Raw genomic sequence first — 17475 nt, forward strand, 5'->3', positions numbered from 1 at the left:
TCAGAAGCCATTGAAGAGAAAAATGTTCAAGAGAGACTATAAAGCATATCACATCCAGACCTTAATCCAGATTTTGCACACAGTTCTGTGCATGCAGATGAACTGCTCACTTGAAAAATGTTCACCCAAGTAGGGCACATAGTGAGAAAATGATACCCAAATTTTTAAAGCAATGCATCCAAGCCTGTGTCAGCCCAATTTACTTCAAGGATCCTCCAAGCAAGCCCACACACATGCACAAAAAAAAGTCCACCTGTGCAAACCTCATACATCTCAACAACTTGATCATTCATTCCAAGCATTTACAAACACTTTTCAAACATCATTCAACTGTCCAAAGCCCCCAGACACTGAACAGACAAATGGGGCCCCACTTGAAAGGTGGAAGAGCATGAGGAGAAGGCATATGCCACTCCCACCACTGGTCCCATCAGTGACCAAGGATGCATGCCTGGGGAGCCACATCTTCCAGTGACCCTGGTGTGGCCAAATGCCCAGGGAGTAATTTCAAAAGATGCAAATCAATATCACTGCCAGGCATCAATATATCTTGTAGCAATCCTTTCCCTGGATGAGATGTAAATAATTCTGGCTATTTCTACACTGACAGATCAGCCCACACTCAGATGCTGGAAAGTGTCTTAACAAATCTTCTGTCCACACCTTTAAGCTCCTGGTTTAATCTCACAGCTTGAGCTCTGGCTTTCTGGGCCCAAGGAGCAAGCGGTCAAGAACAGACACCCTGGCAGTCCACATTATGCCATAAGGGTGCAAAAAGTAGCCAGCACTCAAGTCTTGCACAGAAGCATCTCCTAAACACGCGAAACTCATGTGAACACCTACTCCAGAAGCCAGATTCGTTCACTTGCTCCACCAGGCCCCCTTTGCATTGCTACCTTGCCCAGCTTTAGAGATGAATCAGACTTCCAGACCAAACCAAAGCCCTCTTTGTTCTGCCTACCTCTAGCTTCACCTCTACTGAGAAGCAGAAGCTACCTATTTAAAGCAGAACCTAAAAATGCAAAGGGATGCATCAAAAGTTTGACAGCAAACAGCAGCTCCTCATGCAGTCTCACTGCACTGGCATGTGAGGAGCAGCAGGGAAACTCCTTCCTGGAGAGCCTGCCAAGGTATATTACGCCTTCCAGTATCTCTGAGCTGTAATATGAGAAACATATAATAAGAAGTCAGGTGGAAAGATTCCTTCATGTTGATTTAGTCCAAAAGTCTTCTGAATGAATCGCTTGAAGCAGTTAAGAAAGTTGATTAAGTATAATAGTTGGAGAGTCACTTTCCTTTGTCTTGGTGGAGACTGTTTATTAGGCTTTAGTATAGCACTGTACATGTCAAGAACCTACATTTGCTGTTAGCACTAGAGAACTCTCTTGCCATGTGGTTGGGCTTAACATGGAAAGAGCCATATGGTCTGGACACAAATTTAGCATATCTGAAAACAAAAAAATATGCTCAGGAGCTATACAGCATATCCACATAGACATACCTGGCATCTCTGCTGTGAAACAAAAACCTAAAAGTCACCCTAGCAATAAGTTATTTCTGACAAAAATGTCTTCAAAAAGCAAATGATCTCTAGGCCTTGGAAACTCTACCTCTCTTAGCTCTACTACCCCCTCAAAATACTTACCTCGCCCTGACCAGCAGTCTATATAAAATTTTGGGAAGAGAAAAAAGATATATAGCTACTTATTTCTGAGTAGACAGTAAGAAGAACCCCCTGGAACTGATAAATCTTTGTGATCTGGAGTATTATGGAAAAGCAGACAAAATCACAAGTCTGTTTTTTTCTAGGTGCTCAGCAGAAACAAGTTGGAGCAAAGTAAAGCCTCTAGTAATTGCCTCGTGTGGAGTGAAGTACCAAGGCAGAGCTGTATTGCAGGTGGACAGGGCTGCAGGAAGGACCATTATTCACATCAGGTGTGATTATTTTACAGTGCATTGTTGAGCCCACATTGAAAGGATTATTTCTCTATTGTTTTCCTCTACCCTGTTTTTATGAGGTCAGGCTGTTTGGAGCCCCTTGGTTTATGTCTAGCTAGAGAAATATGGATGGCTAATTTTCAGTTGGTTAACTGTGCCAAGGACTGTACTCTCAGGTTGCTGAGCTCAGTGTTTTGTTGTAGTGTTTTTCTTTTCTTTTTTTTTCATATACTTCTGGTATATAGACAGTTTGTAGAAAAATGCTGTAATGTCACACATTCCTACTCCTGTACTATTTGTTTTTCATATTGTGGCTGGTGGATCAGTATGCATTTGATCTGTGTTATTTCTGTTTAATGTTTTTGGTCTTTTAGTTGTAAATTTAGATCTTCCTGGGTTTTGTTTCCCTCAAAAAAATAAAAAGATCAATAGGCCCATCCTCTCCCTCACCTGGGGCTATCCTGTGCCAGTGCCCTGGGGAGCATTTGTGGCTCTAGCAGCAGGTCCTGTTTCCTCCAGGGTGGTGGTGTACCCTGGCAGGGACACCCTGGGTGCTGTGTCCTGCTGACAGGCCTCCCAGCCTGCTGGCCACCCTGCCCAGCTGCCCTGGCTCTTATACACTTTTAGTCCCTCTTTAACTCCTTGAGTAGGCGTGGCTGTCTTATTTTCTTATTTCATCCCTGCTTTTCAAATCATAAATCAAAAGAATCATGAAAAGGTCCATCAAAAGGACCATCAGACAGCACAGCACAGGATTGGGTGATCTACTGCTTTGGGGGTTCTTTGTTAATTCCAGCAGTCGCTGGCACCTGTTGTGAGTAGCCTGTACGAACAGGTAGTAAGAATGAATCCTTGCCTGGAGGAGTTTGCAGTCTAAATATGGAGAACAGATAAATGTGTAAGGGGAAAAAGAGATGGGAGGTGTTGCCCAAAATGGCATGCTTTGTTAGTGGCCAATCTAAGAGCCCAGATTGCCTGCTGCTCAGTCTCGATATCGCCACTCACACTAAGTCTTTGTATTCATATAGCACTGCTTGAGTCAGCCCCAGGGAGCTACTGAGGGGACCTCCCCCATATGCCAGTTAGACTCTGGATCAGTTTTGTCCCTAGTGTGATTGCACTGATTTAAATGAAATTTCAGCTACAACAGAGCAGTTAGGAACTCGGCCGGTTGTTTCATGGAAGGTGTTTTATTTGTCATAAGTTTTTGTTTGGATCATGCCTTTTTTCTGTTTCTAGTGTTGGGGAATTTTTATGGTACCCCTCAAGGCGAATTAAACACATGTTTGTGCTTAGATATAAAAGAAAAATTTAATGAACAATGCATTGGGCAGAGTCCTACTGCCATAAGTGATTCTACAAGGAGTCTGCAAAGATACGTCACAAGCAGATTCCTTATATACACTGGCACCAGTACCAATCCCCTGAGCAGTTGCATGGGGCACCTCAGCCGGCCAGGGGTCCATCCCCCAGCCCAGCTCTGCTGCCCAAAAGTGGCCCCTGAGCTTGGGCCCCTAAGCCCTCACATTCCAGGATGGTTTACAAGACAATGCTGAGGCTGTTTCTTATAACCTAGGGAAACTTCACTTCCTTGCAAGGAGTAGTTCTGTCCCTGGCATTCCTGCTTCCAGCCAGTTTAACCCCTTTTGTAGTTGGGCCTTCTTGCCCTCCTTGCTAGATCATTCCTTGGTCACAAATTACCACTGCTGAGCAGTTACAGTTAGAATTTCCCCTTCACTAGCCATGGCAGTATTAGCCAGCCAGGCTTAGAGTCTACCTCAGATGCTGAGCCCACTTGTTCTTAGCACTGCATAAGCACAGAATGAAAAGGCACTCCTTGTACCCATCAAAGCAAAACATATAACCAGATACAGATGGTGGATGAGGACAGACAGGTAAAGAAATATGAAGGAAACACTACGGAGGGCAGACCAAGCCCTGATCTGGACTGGAGAGACCAGGGGACTATGGAGCATCACAGCCCCAGCTGGGGCCCAGAGATGGGCATGCACGGAGCCAAGGGCAGCATCAGTGGGAAGGTTGCAGCTCCGGACTCATCCCCATACCTTTACGCCTGGCCAGCTGGCATGGCTCTTCATAGACATTCATGGTGTGACCTTCAGCAAGTACGAATCACAGCAAAGGAGAGGAGGAAGGAGAGACTTCCAGGAGAAAAAAGGTGTCCTGGTTTTGGCTGGGACAGAGTTAATTTTCTTTCTAGTAGGTGGTACAGTGCTATGTTTTGGGTTCAGTATGAGAAGAATGTTGATAACACACTGATGTTTTCAGTTGTTGCTAAGTAATGTTTAGTCTAAAGTCAAGGATTTTTCAGCTTCTCATGCCCAGCAAGCAAGAAGGCTGGAGGGGCACAAGAAGTTGGGAGGGGACACAGCCAGGGCACCTGACCCAAACTGGCCAACAGGGTATTCCATAGCATGTGATGTCATGCCTAGTATATAAACTGGGGGGATTGCTGCTTGGGAACTAACTAATTGCATTGTGCATCACTTGTTTTGTATATTCCAATCCTTTTATTAGTATTTTCATTTTAATATTGTTATTATTATCATTATTAGTTTCTTCCTTTCTCTTCTATTACACTGTTCTTATCTCAACCCACGAGTTTTACCTTTTTCCTTCCGATTCTCTCCCCCATCCCACTGGATGTGGGGGAAGTGAGTGAGCAGCTGCGTGGTGCTTAGTTGCTGGCTGGGGTTAAACCACAACAAATAGATATTTAAGGGAGTTTTTTCCCAGCAGCACCAGGGGAAGAATGACAGGAAATTGAGACTGGGATTTCAGTGGGACCTAAATGAACTGCATTTTCAAGGGGGGTTGACTAGCTAATAATACAGACTGGAAAACACTAGTCAGCTTTAGTAGCATGCATTCAAGACCACTGAAAATCTCTGATGGTGGGGGTGCTCAAAAGGCCTGGGTTTTCTTAAGTGAGAAAGGGGACTAAGAAGGGGCAAGATAACAGTACATGAGTCAGTGAGTGGTTTACTGAAGGGAGGTAAAAGCACCTGTGCTCTCTGCAGCCTCCAGGGAGAAGAAAGAGATATTCAGATGGAGTAAAGGTGGAAATGGGACTAAGGAAACCTCTGAGGAAAGTACTTTTTAAAGGACCAGTATTTCTGCGGATATCAAGAATTCCTTGGATAACAGAGTTATCTAAAATAATAGCAGCAAATATGTTGGAAGGGGCATTTAATCCAATAGAAATGTGCTCGTAATGACACCTTTATAGACATCATCACATCAGAGGAAGGGCAGTAGGAGAAATAAACTTCTGCTTGACCCTGCATGGCAGCCCTGGGTTCCCAGGATGACAGGGCTGGTAAAATGCAATGACTGATCCCAATTACAGTAAATTTTTCGCAGTATAAAAGAAACTTGAAATAAAAAAAACCCACCCCAACACCAACTCTGAAACTAAAAAAAAGCATATAATTTTAACACAAAATAGCTTAATTACATTTAAAGTGGCTGATAAACTGGACGATATGACCAGTACTGAAGAATTCACATGGGTTTTAAATCACAGCTTATGTTCAGAGGACCATAGATGACTGGAGATCAACAACTGTAATGAAATCTTTAGATTGCCATTTTGGAATTATGTCCATTAGTAGGCCAGAGCAATTAAACCAATTGTAAAGAATGAGAAATCTGTCAAAGTATATATATTTACATTTGCAGATACAGTATATGAGGTTGGATTGAATATAGTAATTTTTTCTCAACAGTATATATATAGATACACACTTCCGACATTCATTTGTGAAAATGTATTCATTGAAGCATATTATAGAGGTCTAACATTTCTCTTCATTTAATGCTATAAAATTAATGGCCCTCCATTTTTACCTCCAATGCAAATGATCATGTCATCTCTAACTGCATGCAGCTGTTTTTCTCATATGCTGAATATGATCCATTTTCCTTCAGTACAACTAGTGCACGTGATTCTCTGAGGTTAGGAAAGAGCAATGTCTCCTGGTGCTACTTCAAAGCTTTTGTTATGATGTAGTATTCTTAACAAACAGGATTTCAGAAATGCACACTGCAAAAATGTTAGACAAGTGAGCTCTAGAGGTTGTGGCCTTAGGAGAGCACAGACAAAACCAACAATGGCAACTCATAAATCTTGAGGATCTTCATATGAGATTAGCCAAACATTACAACAAACACTTGCAAGAACAGAGGAATACAGAAAGAATATGACATGTGGTTTGAAAATATTTCTATAGAGCTCCATCCAGCTCTACCTGAAGAGTTAATTGTCTCCCTAGTAGCTGGTACAGTGATATCTTTTGGGTTCAGTATGAGAAGAATGTTGATAACACTGATGTTTTCAGTTGTTGCTAAGTAGTGTTTAGTCTAAAGTCAAGGAGTTTTCAGCTTCTCAAGCCCAGCCAACGAGAAAGCTGGAGGGGCACAAGAAGTTGGCACAGGACACAGCCAGGGCAGCTGACCCAAAGTAGCCAACGGGGTATTCCATACCATGTGACGTCACATCTAGTATATAAATGGGGGGGAGTGGGAGTGGGGGGGATCACCGCTCGGGAACTAACTGGGTGTCAATCGGCAGGTGGTGAGCAATTGCCCTGCGCATCATTTGTACATTCCAATCCTTTTATTATTGCTGTTGTCATTTTATTAGTGTTATCATTATCATTATTAGTTTCTTCTTTTCTGTTCTATTAAACTGTTCTTATCTTAACCCACAAGTTTTACTTCTTTTCCCGATTTTCTCCCCCATCCCACTGGGTGGGGGGGAGTGAGTGAGTGGCTGTGTGGTGCTTAGTTGCTGGCTGGGGGTAAACCACGACAGTCCATTTTGGCGCCCAACATGGGGCACGAAGGGTTGAGATAACGACAAACCTGACCAGAGCTTGTTAAAACAAATTTGTTATAAGCATTCATTATATTGGTCTAATAGTCGCTGGTCACTATGTTGATTTATGTGTTCTTAGAGTTGTTGCTCTGGTTTTTAAAGTTCTGTTATGTATCACCTCGCTTGCTGTATGTAGTCCGTGTTCTGCTGCTTATCATCCGTGGGAGGTGGATTAAGGTTTTCGCTTTGATGTATTTTATAACACTGGTTTATGGTATGATAAAGTCATCGGCTGTGGGATTAATCCGGTATTTGTGCTCAGCATTGTCACCTTTATACTGCGGGAGCCATCTGTGGGAAACTATTAATAATTATACCATTTACCTTTCCTCCTTGGAAAGCCAGTCTATGGGTGGGGTACCTTTCTTCCCCTCTCCTTTCTCCTTCAGTCCAGTTACAATGGTGTTTGAGAATTTTGGAAAATTTGAATACCCTTGGGATGTTGAGACCAGCATGGTCCTAGCCCTACTGCTAGGAATTAGCATGCTTCTGAATGTGGTTCAGCTCTTGTTTAAGGTTAAACAACTATTTAAGAAGATCACCCAGAGATCTGCCCCAAGGCTGGATAATTATGAGTGGCAGGGTGTGGGGGGTAGTATGGGCAAGTACCTAGAAAAGTGGGCACCTCCAATGTTTTGGAAATTCACCCCTGAACAAGTGCAGGATCCAGAAGAATTAGTAAAATATTTGGAAAAGGTATGCTGTCACCCTGGCAGCTCCAGAGAGATACAAATCACTGCAACGTGCTGGGGCCTGGCCCATGCCTATCGAGCCCTGTTCGACACCACTCAGTACCCTCAAGGGGAAGAGAAGGACTCTGGACTGAACAACAAAACGATGAGCATTGCGGCCACCCAGGCCTTGGCGACAGGCAGCGCGACCCCTCCAGCCCGGCAACGAGCACTGTGGCTACCCAAACCTCAGCGACAGGCACTGCAGCCCCTCCAGCTCTGGTGATGAGGACTGCAGCTACCCAAACCCCGGCGACAGACACTGCGGTTATCCAAAAGCCGGCAAGCGGTACTGCAACTGAACCAGCGGACCACCCGCCACCAGTATCAGTTGCCCCCATACACAGGAAGAAATATACAAAAAAATCAGTTCGCTTCGCAAAGGATGAAGATGAACCAAGGTCATCATGGGAACAGGAGGAAGAGGCAGAACCAGAGGTAATCACCCGATCCCTATCCTTGAGTGAGCTGCGGGATATGCGAAAAGATTTCGGCCGCCGTATAGGTGTTACGGATGCACGACTAACCAAATCCAACAGGTGTTAATACTCAGATTTATTCTTCAGCAAAGGTTAGTTAGAAGTCCGGTAACATTTTATAAAACCACAGGTTCAATGATGTAAAGAGAATTAATACTACACGGCCAACTTAAGAATCCCCAAGATTTAAAGTGATGGCTCAAAATGCGCATATCACTCACCTAAAAGCTGAGGGCTCTCTCCCTCGAGGAGTTACCTCGGGCAGTGCCCCGGCCCGAGGGGGAGTCCCCGACTGCAGACCCGCTGCTCCGAGGAGGACTGCCAACGTGTCCTCCGGCGGGACCCCGTTTATACCCCTGTCGAATCTGACCTGTGGTCATTTAATTCTATTGGCTAGGAGGGTCACCTCGGTGTACCTGGTGCATCTCAATTGGCCAGTTCAAATTTCAACCTGCAGCCTCCAGGGTTTCCTTCCCCTTCTCCCTTCCTGGAGAAGTTTCATTTCCTGCTGGCAGGATGGGGGGGGCAGGATGTACTGCCACAATCCACCCCGTGACCAGAATCATGATTCGACTGGTTTCTTTGGAGTGGTGGTACAGTCACCTCTTGCCTCCAAAGTTAAAAGGGGGTGCAGTTTGGTGAGTTTGACGCTCATTGTGGGTCATCGTTCCCTTCTGGTCTAGAATTAAAGTGGAATATCGAACACAGGACTATTCAGTGTATGGACAGTTTAAAGGAGTATACTTAACCGTTAGTACAGGCTTCACTACCAAGCGTTTGATAGAACTTATTGCAATATAGATTACAGTAATCATAACTACAAGCATTATTAAAGATTAGAGAAGGCTGGTCGCCAACCCCGTGAAAGAAAATCTGAACATATCAAAACTTTTCCCAACCAGTTGGTCCCTGTGGCAGAAACAGTTGCCCCCATGGAATTTCAGGGCATAGCGTAGTACCTTTCCAACTCCACCCCGTGATCCCATGGGTTAGTTGGAGGATATAGTCACATCTGGTGACCAGCTATAATTGTTACATTGCTCTCATGCGAGCTCAAGGACTCGCGATATTAATGTCCATCATTTTGCCACGACATTATCATCCAGATCTTCACCATCCACGCCTGTCACTGTCATCACTGTCAGCAAAAGGACTGGAATGTCTTGTTCCTTCATGGTCCTGTAAAAAAGCACAAACTAGGCCTCGGTCTTAAAACTGGGTCACAGGGTTAGAAGTCCGGGATTATCCACCGGGCACTGATGTGGTGAGTCTTTCCATTCCCATGAGATGGTATCAGAAGACCAATGTAATCAACCTGCCACGTGCTCCAAAGAGCCTTGTCTTGTCTGATATGCTGGGCCAGAGCTTGGTTTGGGTGCGCTCCATTTCTTTGAATGCAGTGGAAGAAAATAATAAAGGCCTGGCTGGTCCCTGTGGCCCCTTTTGAAACACGCCACAGTATGAGGCATGTTCAGCAAATCCCCATTCCACCCTTAAAGGATCTCGTGGGTGCAATGGACCTAGTCTCTGATAAGCCTTAAGCTCATCTTTCAGAGCGTTAAGGGCTTCTGCATGTTGCAAAGTCCAATCCCATTTTCTGTTTTTTCAGAGCAAGTCATAGAGAGGGTGGGCAATCACTGAGGTAATACTTGGGATGGCAGAAGTTAAGGGTGGGACATTACTGTTCAATCTTTTATAATCAATTGTTAGTCACCACCTTCCACCTGATTTACGGACTGGCCAAACAGGAGAATTATAAGGAGAATGTGTGCAACTGATGATCTCTCTTTTCTCCAGATCATTAATTACTTCCGAAATGCCCCGTTTGGCCGCGGCTGGAAGTGGATATTGAGGGACATGGGTTACCTTAGATTGCAGTAGTGCAGGAGCAACCTGCAAGGTTCTCACATGAATAGCCTCTGCCTCCCTGCTCCCAAAGCTCCACACCCTACCATTGGGTAGATACCATTGTCTGCCTGCCAGCACATCAAATCCCAGTATATTGCCCTCATAGGGGCTTGAAGCCACCTCCACAGCTGTCATTCTCTTTTCCCCTGGTGGCCAAAGTTGGGTTCGAGCTATGGGGCATTTTTCTGTTACTCCTCTAATGTTTATAGCCTTTCTTGATGGCCTAATTCCCAGCTCACTAGCTTGTAGATCATTTAAAACACTAATCCGGGCTCCTGTATCGATTAAGAATTCCAAACTTATCCGTTTTGGGCCCACAGGAATGTGTATAAAAGGCTCCTTATCAGCAGACCATTGGCAAGTATTTACCATGCAGATTGGGCGGCCTGAACCCCAAACCGCAGCTTCTAGGTTTTTTGCCTGTCCAGTTCCTCTCACAGTGCCGTGAAAGGGCTCCATTTCTTCTCCCGAGGGGGTGGGGTTGCTGGTGCTTCCCTTTGGTCTCTAGCTTTCCCCTCCAGCAACTCCACCAACTTCCGGATGCCGTCCAGCATGGCTCGGGGTGCCCCCAGTGCCAGTGCCTTCCACCAGAGATCGTTCCTTTCGGGATCGTAATTCCGGTCCGCCCGCCCGCGAGATCGAGACCGCTCGAGGGGGCGGGGCTTACATCTGGCTGCCCGGACCTTCCTGCCGCCCTCCGTGCCACCGCTCGGCTCCGCCCATCCCATCTCGCGCCCGTAAACTACTATGCTGTGCAGTACTTCCTCCCAAGTCATCACATGCGCGGCCGGCCCCTGGGGGTTCTGTCGGTTACGATCGATGGCCCCCTGGATTCTTTCTCTGAGGAACTGGACGTGTATTTTTAAAGCGTCCGGCAGACCTCTAATAAGGGGTCTGAGGTGGCGGGGATCCACCGGTGCAGTCATCGGTATCCCTTGCTGCCCTCTATCATACATAGCCTGAACACAGGCGGCTTTTTGCACTCCCTCTGTTAACTCTGATAGTCCCTTTACCCGGATAGTAATAGGTTCTCCTCTCTCCCTCGGGTCGACACCCCCAGCCCAGTAAGCTACTCGGGACGTTACTGACCGATCCCCCGGCGGTCCATCATTCAGAAATACTCCCAGTCCCCAGAAACCTCTCGCTTCATCATCACTCAACAGTATCCGATCCTCCCCCGTTAGAGAAACTCTCCACAAATACTCAGTTTCGGTTTCGCCCGGCTTGTGCAAAAAATTAGCTTGCATCTCACCGAGTTGGGGTCCCGAACAAGGGGCCATGCAAACAGCGCTCCAGGGGCTCCCACTGTGCGGACCCGCGTGCCCTTCTGTTTCAATAAGGGGCCACACGTCCCTTTCCTCCAATTCCACCTTCAGACAATCTATTTCCCCTTGCCTTTTAGCAGAATCACTCTTTCGGTTCTGTGCTTGAATCAAGCAGGCGCCCAGGAGGGCACGCACACTGCCTTTGCTGTCTCGACTACTTCCATGGCATAGTTCTACTCTCTCCACAACTGCTGCCGGGTCGGACCACTTCTCCTTCGCCCAGTCCAGACCTGGGGGAGAAGGCCTGCAGCTGTACCTCCGTAATAATTCCTCCATTAACACCATCCTGCCGACTACACCAATTTAAAATGTTACGGATGCATGCATAACCAAATCCAACAGGTGTTAAAACTCAGATTTATTCTTCAGCAAAGGTTAGTTAGAAGTCCGGTAACATTTTATAAAACCACAGGTTCAATGATGTAAAGAGAATTAATACTACACGGCCAACTTAAGAATCCCCAAGATTTAAAGTGATGGCTCAAAATGCGCATATCACTCACCTAAAAGCTGAGGGCTCTCTCCCTCGAGGAGTTACCTCGGGCAGTGCCCCGGCCCGAGGGGGAGTCCCCGACTGCAGACCCGCTGCTCCGAGGAGGACTGCCAACGTGTCCTCCGGCGGGACCCCGTTTATACCCCTGTCGAATCTGACCTGTGGTCATTTAATTCTATTGGCTAGGAGGGTCACCTCGGTGTACCTGGTGCATCTCAATTGGCCAGTTCAAATTTCAACCTGCAGCCTCCAGGGTTTCCTTCCCCTTCTCCCTTCCTGGAGAAGTTTCATTTCCTGCTGGCAGGATGGGGGGGGCGGGATGTACTGCCACAATAGGTGAGCATATTATCACCTGGCTCCTCCAATGCTGGGACAATGGGGCTAATAGCTTGGAATTAGAAGGTAGGGAAGCCGAGCAGCTGGGATCGCTTGCAAGGGAAGGTGGCATTGACAAGGCAATTGGAAAAGGGGCACAAGCCCTCAGCCTCTGGAGGTGACGCCTGTCAAGCATGAAGGAAAGGTACCCCTTCGAGGAAGATGTTATATGTCAATCAAGCAAGTGGACCACCATGGAAAGAGGTATCCAGTACCTGAGGGAATTAGCCATTCTAGAGACTATTCATTATGACCCGGACAACCCACAATTACCCAAAGATCCAGACGAAGTCCAATGCACATGACCCATGTGGCAGACGTTTGTACGAAGCGCACCATCATCCTATGCCAACTCACTAGCAATAATGACCTGGAAAGATGAAGAAGCACCGACAGTGGATGAATTGGCTCGCCAACTCCGTCAATACGAAGAAAATCTCTCCTCCTCCCTACAAGCCTGCATTGCGGCTGTGGAGAAACTGTCCGAGGATTTCCAGCAATTCAAAGAGGATATGTCCTACTCCACACGTGTAAGGACCAATGTCTCAGCATTTAGGAGTGAGAGTTCCTCTGCCCAAGAGAGAGAATATAGAAGGTACACACCATGAGGTGCCCTGTGGTTTTTACCTGTGTGATCACGGAGAGGAAGTGAGGAAATGGGATGGAAAACCTACCTCGGTCCTAAATGCACAGGTACGTGAACTGCGAGGAAAAACCACCACAAAAGGGGATTCTACCAGGAAAAATGCCGCTCCAGTTTCCAAACAGAGTAGAAGGGCTGATCTTTTTTCTGATCCTCTTGAAGGGACTTCTGAGCCAATTTTACGAGAAGTGAGTAATGGACACTCTGACCAGAATTAGAGGGGCCCTGCCTCCAGCCAAGTGGAGGAAAGGGATAACCGGGTCTATTGGACTGTGTGGATTCGATGGCCTAGAACGTTAGACCCACAGGAGTATGAGGCTCTAGTAGACACCAGTGCACAGTGTACTCTAATGCCATCAAGTTTTAAAAGGGCAGAATCCATTTGTATTTCTGGTGTGACAGGGGGATCCCAAGAGTTAACCGTATTGGAAGCTGAAGTAAGCCTAACTGGGAATGAATGGCAGAAACACCCCATTGTGACTGGTCCAGAGGCTCCGTGCATCCTTGGCATATACTATATCTCAGGAGGGGGTATTTTAAGGACCCAAAGGGGTATCGATGGGCTTTTGGAATAGCTGCCTTGGAGATGGAGGGCACTGAACAGCTGTCTACCCTGCCTGGTCTCTCCCAAGACCCTTCGATTGTGGGGTTGATGAGGGTTGAAGAACAACAAGTGCCAATTGCTACCACGACGGTGCACCGGCGGCAATATTGTACCAACCGAGACTCTCTGATTCCCATCCACAAGTTGATTCGCCAACTGGAAAGCCAAGGAGTGATCAGCAAAACTCACTCACCCTTTAATAGTCCCATATGGCCAGTGCGGAAGTCTAATGGGGAGTGGAGACTAACAGTTGACTATCGCGGCCTGAATGAAGTTACGCCGCCACTGAGTGCTGCCGTCCCAGATATGCTAGAACTTCAATACGAACTAGAGTCAAAGGCAGCCAAGTGGTATGCCACAATTGACATTGCTAATGCGTTTTTCTCAATCCCTCTGGCAGCAGAGTGTCGTCCACAATTTGCCTTTACTTGGAGGTGTGTCCAGTACACCTGGAATCGATTGCCCCAGGGGTGGAAACACAGCCCCACCATTTGCCATGGACTAATCCAGACTGCACTGGAAAAAGGTGAAGCTCCGGAACACCTGCAGTACATTGATGACATCATCGTATGGGGCAACACAGCAGAAGAAGTCTTTGAGAAAGGGAAGAAAATAATCCAAATCCTTCTGAAAGCCGGTTTTGCCATAAAAGAAAGTAAGGTCAAGGGACCTGCACAGGAGATCCAGTTTTTGGGAATAAAATGGCAAGATGGACGTCATCAGATCCCAATGGACGTGATTAACAAAATAGCAGCTATGTCTCCACCAACTAATAAAAAGGACACACAGGCCTTCTTAGGTGTCGTGGGGTTTTGGAGAATGCATATTCCAAATTACAGTCTGATTGTAAGCCCTCTCTATCAAGTGACCCGGAAGAAGAATGATTTTAAATGGGGCCCTGAGCAACAACAAGCCTTTGAACAAATTAAGCGGGAGATTTTTCATGCAGTAGCCCTTGGACCAGTCCGGACAGGACAAGATGTTAAAAATGTGCTCTATACTGCAGCTGGGGAGAATGGCCCTACCTGGAGCCTCTGGCAGAAAGCACCTGGGGAGACCCGAGGCCGACCACTAGGGTTTTGGAGTCGGGGATACAGAGGATCCGAGGGTCTCTATACTCCAACTGAAAAAGAGATATTGGCAGCATATGAAGGAGTTTGAGCTGCCTCAGAAGTGGTTGGTACTGAAACACAGCTCCTCTTAGCACCCCGACTGCCAGTGCTGGGCTGGATGTTCAAAGGGAGGGTCTCCTCTGCACATCATGCAACTGATGCCATGTGGAGTAAGTGGGTCGCACTGATCACACAACGAGCTTGCATAGTAAACCCCAGTCGCCCAGGAATTTTGGACATGATCATGGACTGGCTAGAAGGCAAAGATTTTGGAATGTCGCCAGAGGAGGAGGTGGCACGGGCTGAAGAGGCCCCACTGTATAATAAACTGCCAGAAAATGAGAGGCAATATGCCCTGTTCACTGATGGGTCCTGTCGCACTGTGGGAAAACATCGGAGGTGGAAGGCTGCTGTATGGAGTCCTATACAACAAGTCACAGAAACTGCTGAAGGAGAAGGTGAATCGAGTCAGTTTGCAGAGGTGAACGCCATCCAGCTAGCGTTAGATATTGCTGAAAGAGAGAAGTGGCCAGTGCTCTATCTCTATACCAACTCATGGATGGTGGCAAATGCCCTGTGGGGGTGGTTACAGCAATGGAAGCAGAGCAACTGGCAGCACAGAAGTAGACCCATTTGGGCTGCCGCACTGTGGCAAGATATTGCATCCCAGCTAGAGAATCTGTTTGTAAAGGTACGTTACATAGATGCTCACATACCCAAGAGTCGGGCCACTGAAGAACATCAAAAAAACCAGCAGGTGGATGAGGCTGCCAAGATTGAAGTGGCTCAGGTAGACCTGGACTGGCAACATAAGGGTGAGCTATTTATGGCTCTGTGGGCCCATGATACTTCAGGCCATCAGGGAAGAGATGCAACATATAGATGGGCTCGTGATCGTTGGGTGGACTTGACCATGGACACTATTGCACAAGTTATCCATGAATGTGAAACATGCGCTGAAATTAAGCCGGCCAAGCGGTTAAAGCCCCTGTGGTATGGAGGGCGATGGCTAAAATATAAATATGGGGAAGCCTGGCAGATTGACTACATCACACTCCCACAAACTCGCCAAGGCAAGCGCTATGTGCTTACAATGGTGGAAGCAACCACCGGATGGCTGAAAACATATTCTGTGCCCCATGCCACCACCCGGAACACTATCCTGGGCCTTGAGAAGCAGGTCTCATGATGACATGGCTCCCCAGAAAGAATTGAGTCAGACAATGGGACTCATTTCCGAAACAACCTCATAGACACCTGGGCCAAAGAGCATGGCATTGAGTGGGTGTATCATATCCCCTATCATGCACCAGCCTCTGGGAAAATTGAGCGATACAATGGACTGTTAAAGACTACATTGAGAGCAATGGGGGGTGGAACCTTCAAACATTGGGATACACATTTAGCAAAAGCCACCTGGTTAGTCAACACCAGAGGATCTGCCAATCGGAGTGGCCCTGCCCAATCAGAACTTATACATACTGTAGAAGGGGATAAAGTCCCTGTAGTGCACATGAAAAATATGTTAGGGAAAACAGTCTGGGTTACTCCTGCCTCAGGCAAAGGTAAACCCATTCATGGGATTGCTTTTGCTCAAGGGCCTGGGTGCACTTCGTGGGTGATGCGAAAAGATGGGGAAGTCCGATGTGTGCCTCAAGGGGATTTGATTTTAGGTGAAAATAGCCAGAATTAAACTGTATGATATTAGTTGCTATATAACCCTGCTACTGTATGTTATCATTGCTGTAATTGTTATATGCTATATCCATAGTACTACAGTAAGAATCACTTAGATCAAGCAAGAAAGAACTGTGATAAAACTGAGCGAAGTGCAGTAATGATGGAACCAGAACTGACTCCAGCATGCAACAATCCAACGGTGCACACCATCCTCCTGCTGCGTCCAATGTCACCTGCTCGTCACACCACACTGAAGCCCAATGCTGCTCTACCGACTGAGAGGACTTTGCACCATCCCTCCTGCCCAAAAAGACTGGTATGACAGATGGAGCCCAGAGTCAGAAACTAAATGAACTCAACGAACTTTTTATGAACACGACCCATAAACTAAAGGAATGATATCTCTGTGTGTGCATACATATATACATATATATATATTTATATCTCATTGTTTATATGTCTCAAAGGACGGAAAAGGTGATGATGATTGACCGGGATGTAACTGAAGGTATGGGAACTGAGCATGATGTCAGTGGTATAGAATAAGGGGTGGATACTGTCCTGGTTTCTGCTGGGATAGAGTTAATTGTCTTCCTAGTAGCTGGTACAGCGCTATGTTTTGAGTTCAGTATGAGAAGAATGTTGATAACACTGATGTTTTCAGTTGTTGCTCAGTAGTGTTTAGTCTAAAGTCAAGGAGTTTTCAGCTTCTCAAGCCCAGCCAACGAGAAAGCTGGAGGGGCACAAGAAGTTGGCACAGGACACAGCCAGGGCAGCTGACCCAAAGTGGCCAACGGGGTATTCCATACCATGTGATGTCACATCTACTATATAAACTGGGGGGAGTGGGGGCAGGGGAAGCACCGCTCGGGGACTAACTGGGTGTCGATCAGCAGGTGGTGAGCAATTGTACTGTACATCATTTGTACATTCCAATCCTTTTATTATTGCTGTTGTCATTTTATTAGTGTTATCATTATCATTATTTGTTTCTTTTTTTCTGTTCTATTAAACTGTTCTTATCTTAACCCACGAGTTTTACTTCTTTTCCCGATTTTCTCCCCCATCCCACTGGGTGGGGGGAATGAGTGAGCGGCTGCATGGTGCTTAGTTGCAGGCTGGGGTTAAACTATGACAGAAAATATTTCTATAGAGCGCCATCCAGCTCCAACTGAAGCAAATGTCTTGAACAATTTTAATTGGAGCCAGAAAAAGCCTGTAACATTCTTTTTTTCAACCAGTATTCTATATTTGTCTAAGAGAGAATTTCTCAAAGACCAGACAGGC

At 46.4% G+C, this 17475-nt stretch overlaps 2 long non-coding RNA genes across 2 annotated transcripts in view; one reads left to right on the forward strand and one right to left on the reverse strand.

Annotated features, from left to right (window-relative positions):
* Positions 1-17475, forward strand: part of LOC138683504 (uncharacterized) — a 612710-nt gene that overhangs the window by 462160 nt on the left and 133075 nt on the right. The gene's annotated exons all lie outside the window — the stretch shown is intronic.
* On the reverse strand, positions 8773-12098 carry LOC138683539 (uncharacterized). The gene is made up of 2 exons (XR_011323031.1): positions 11785-12098; positions 8773-9227 (listed from the first exon to the last, which is right to left on the reverse strand). It is a non-coding gene; the product is annotated as an uncharacterized lncRNA (long non-coding RNA).

This window comes from Haliaeetus albicilla, chromosome W, assembly GCF_947461875.1.
Source record: "Haliaeetus albicilla chromosome W, bHalAlb1.1, whole genome shotgun sequence".
Classification (NCBI taxonomy): Eukaryota; Metazoa; Chordata; class Aves; order Accipitriformes; family Accipitridae; genus Haliaeetus; species Haliaeetus albicilla.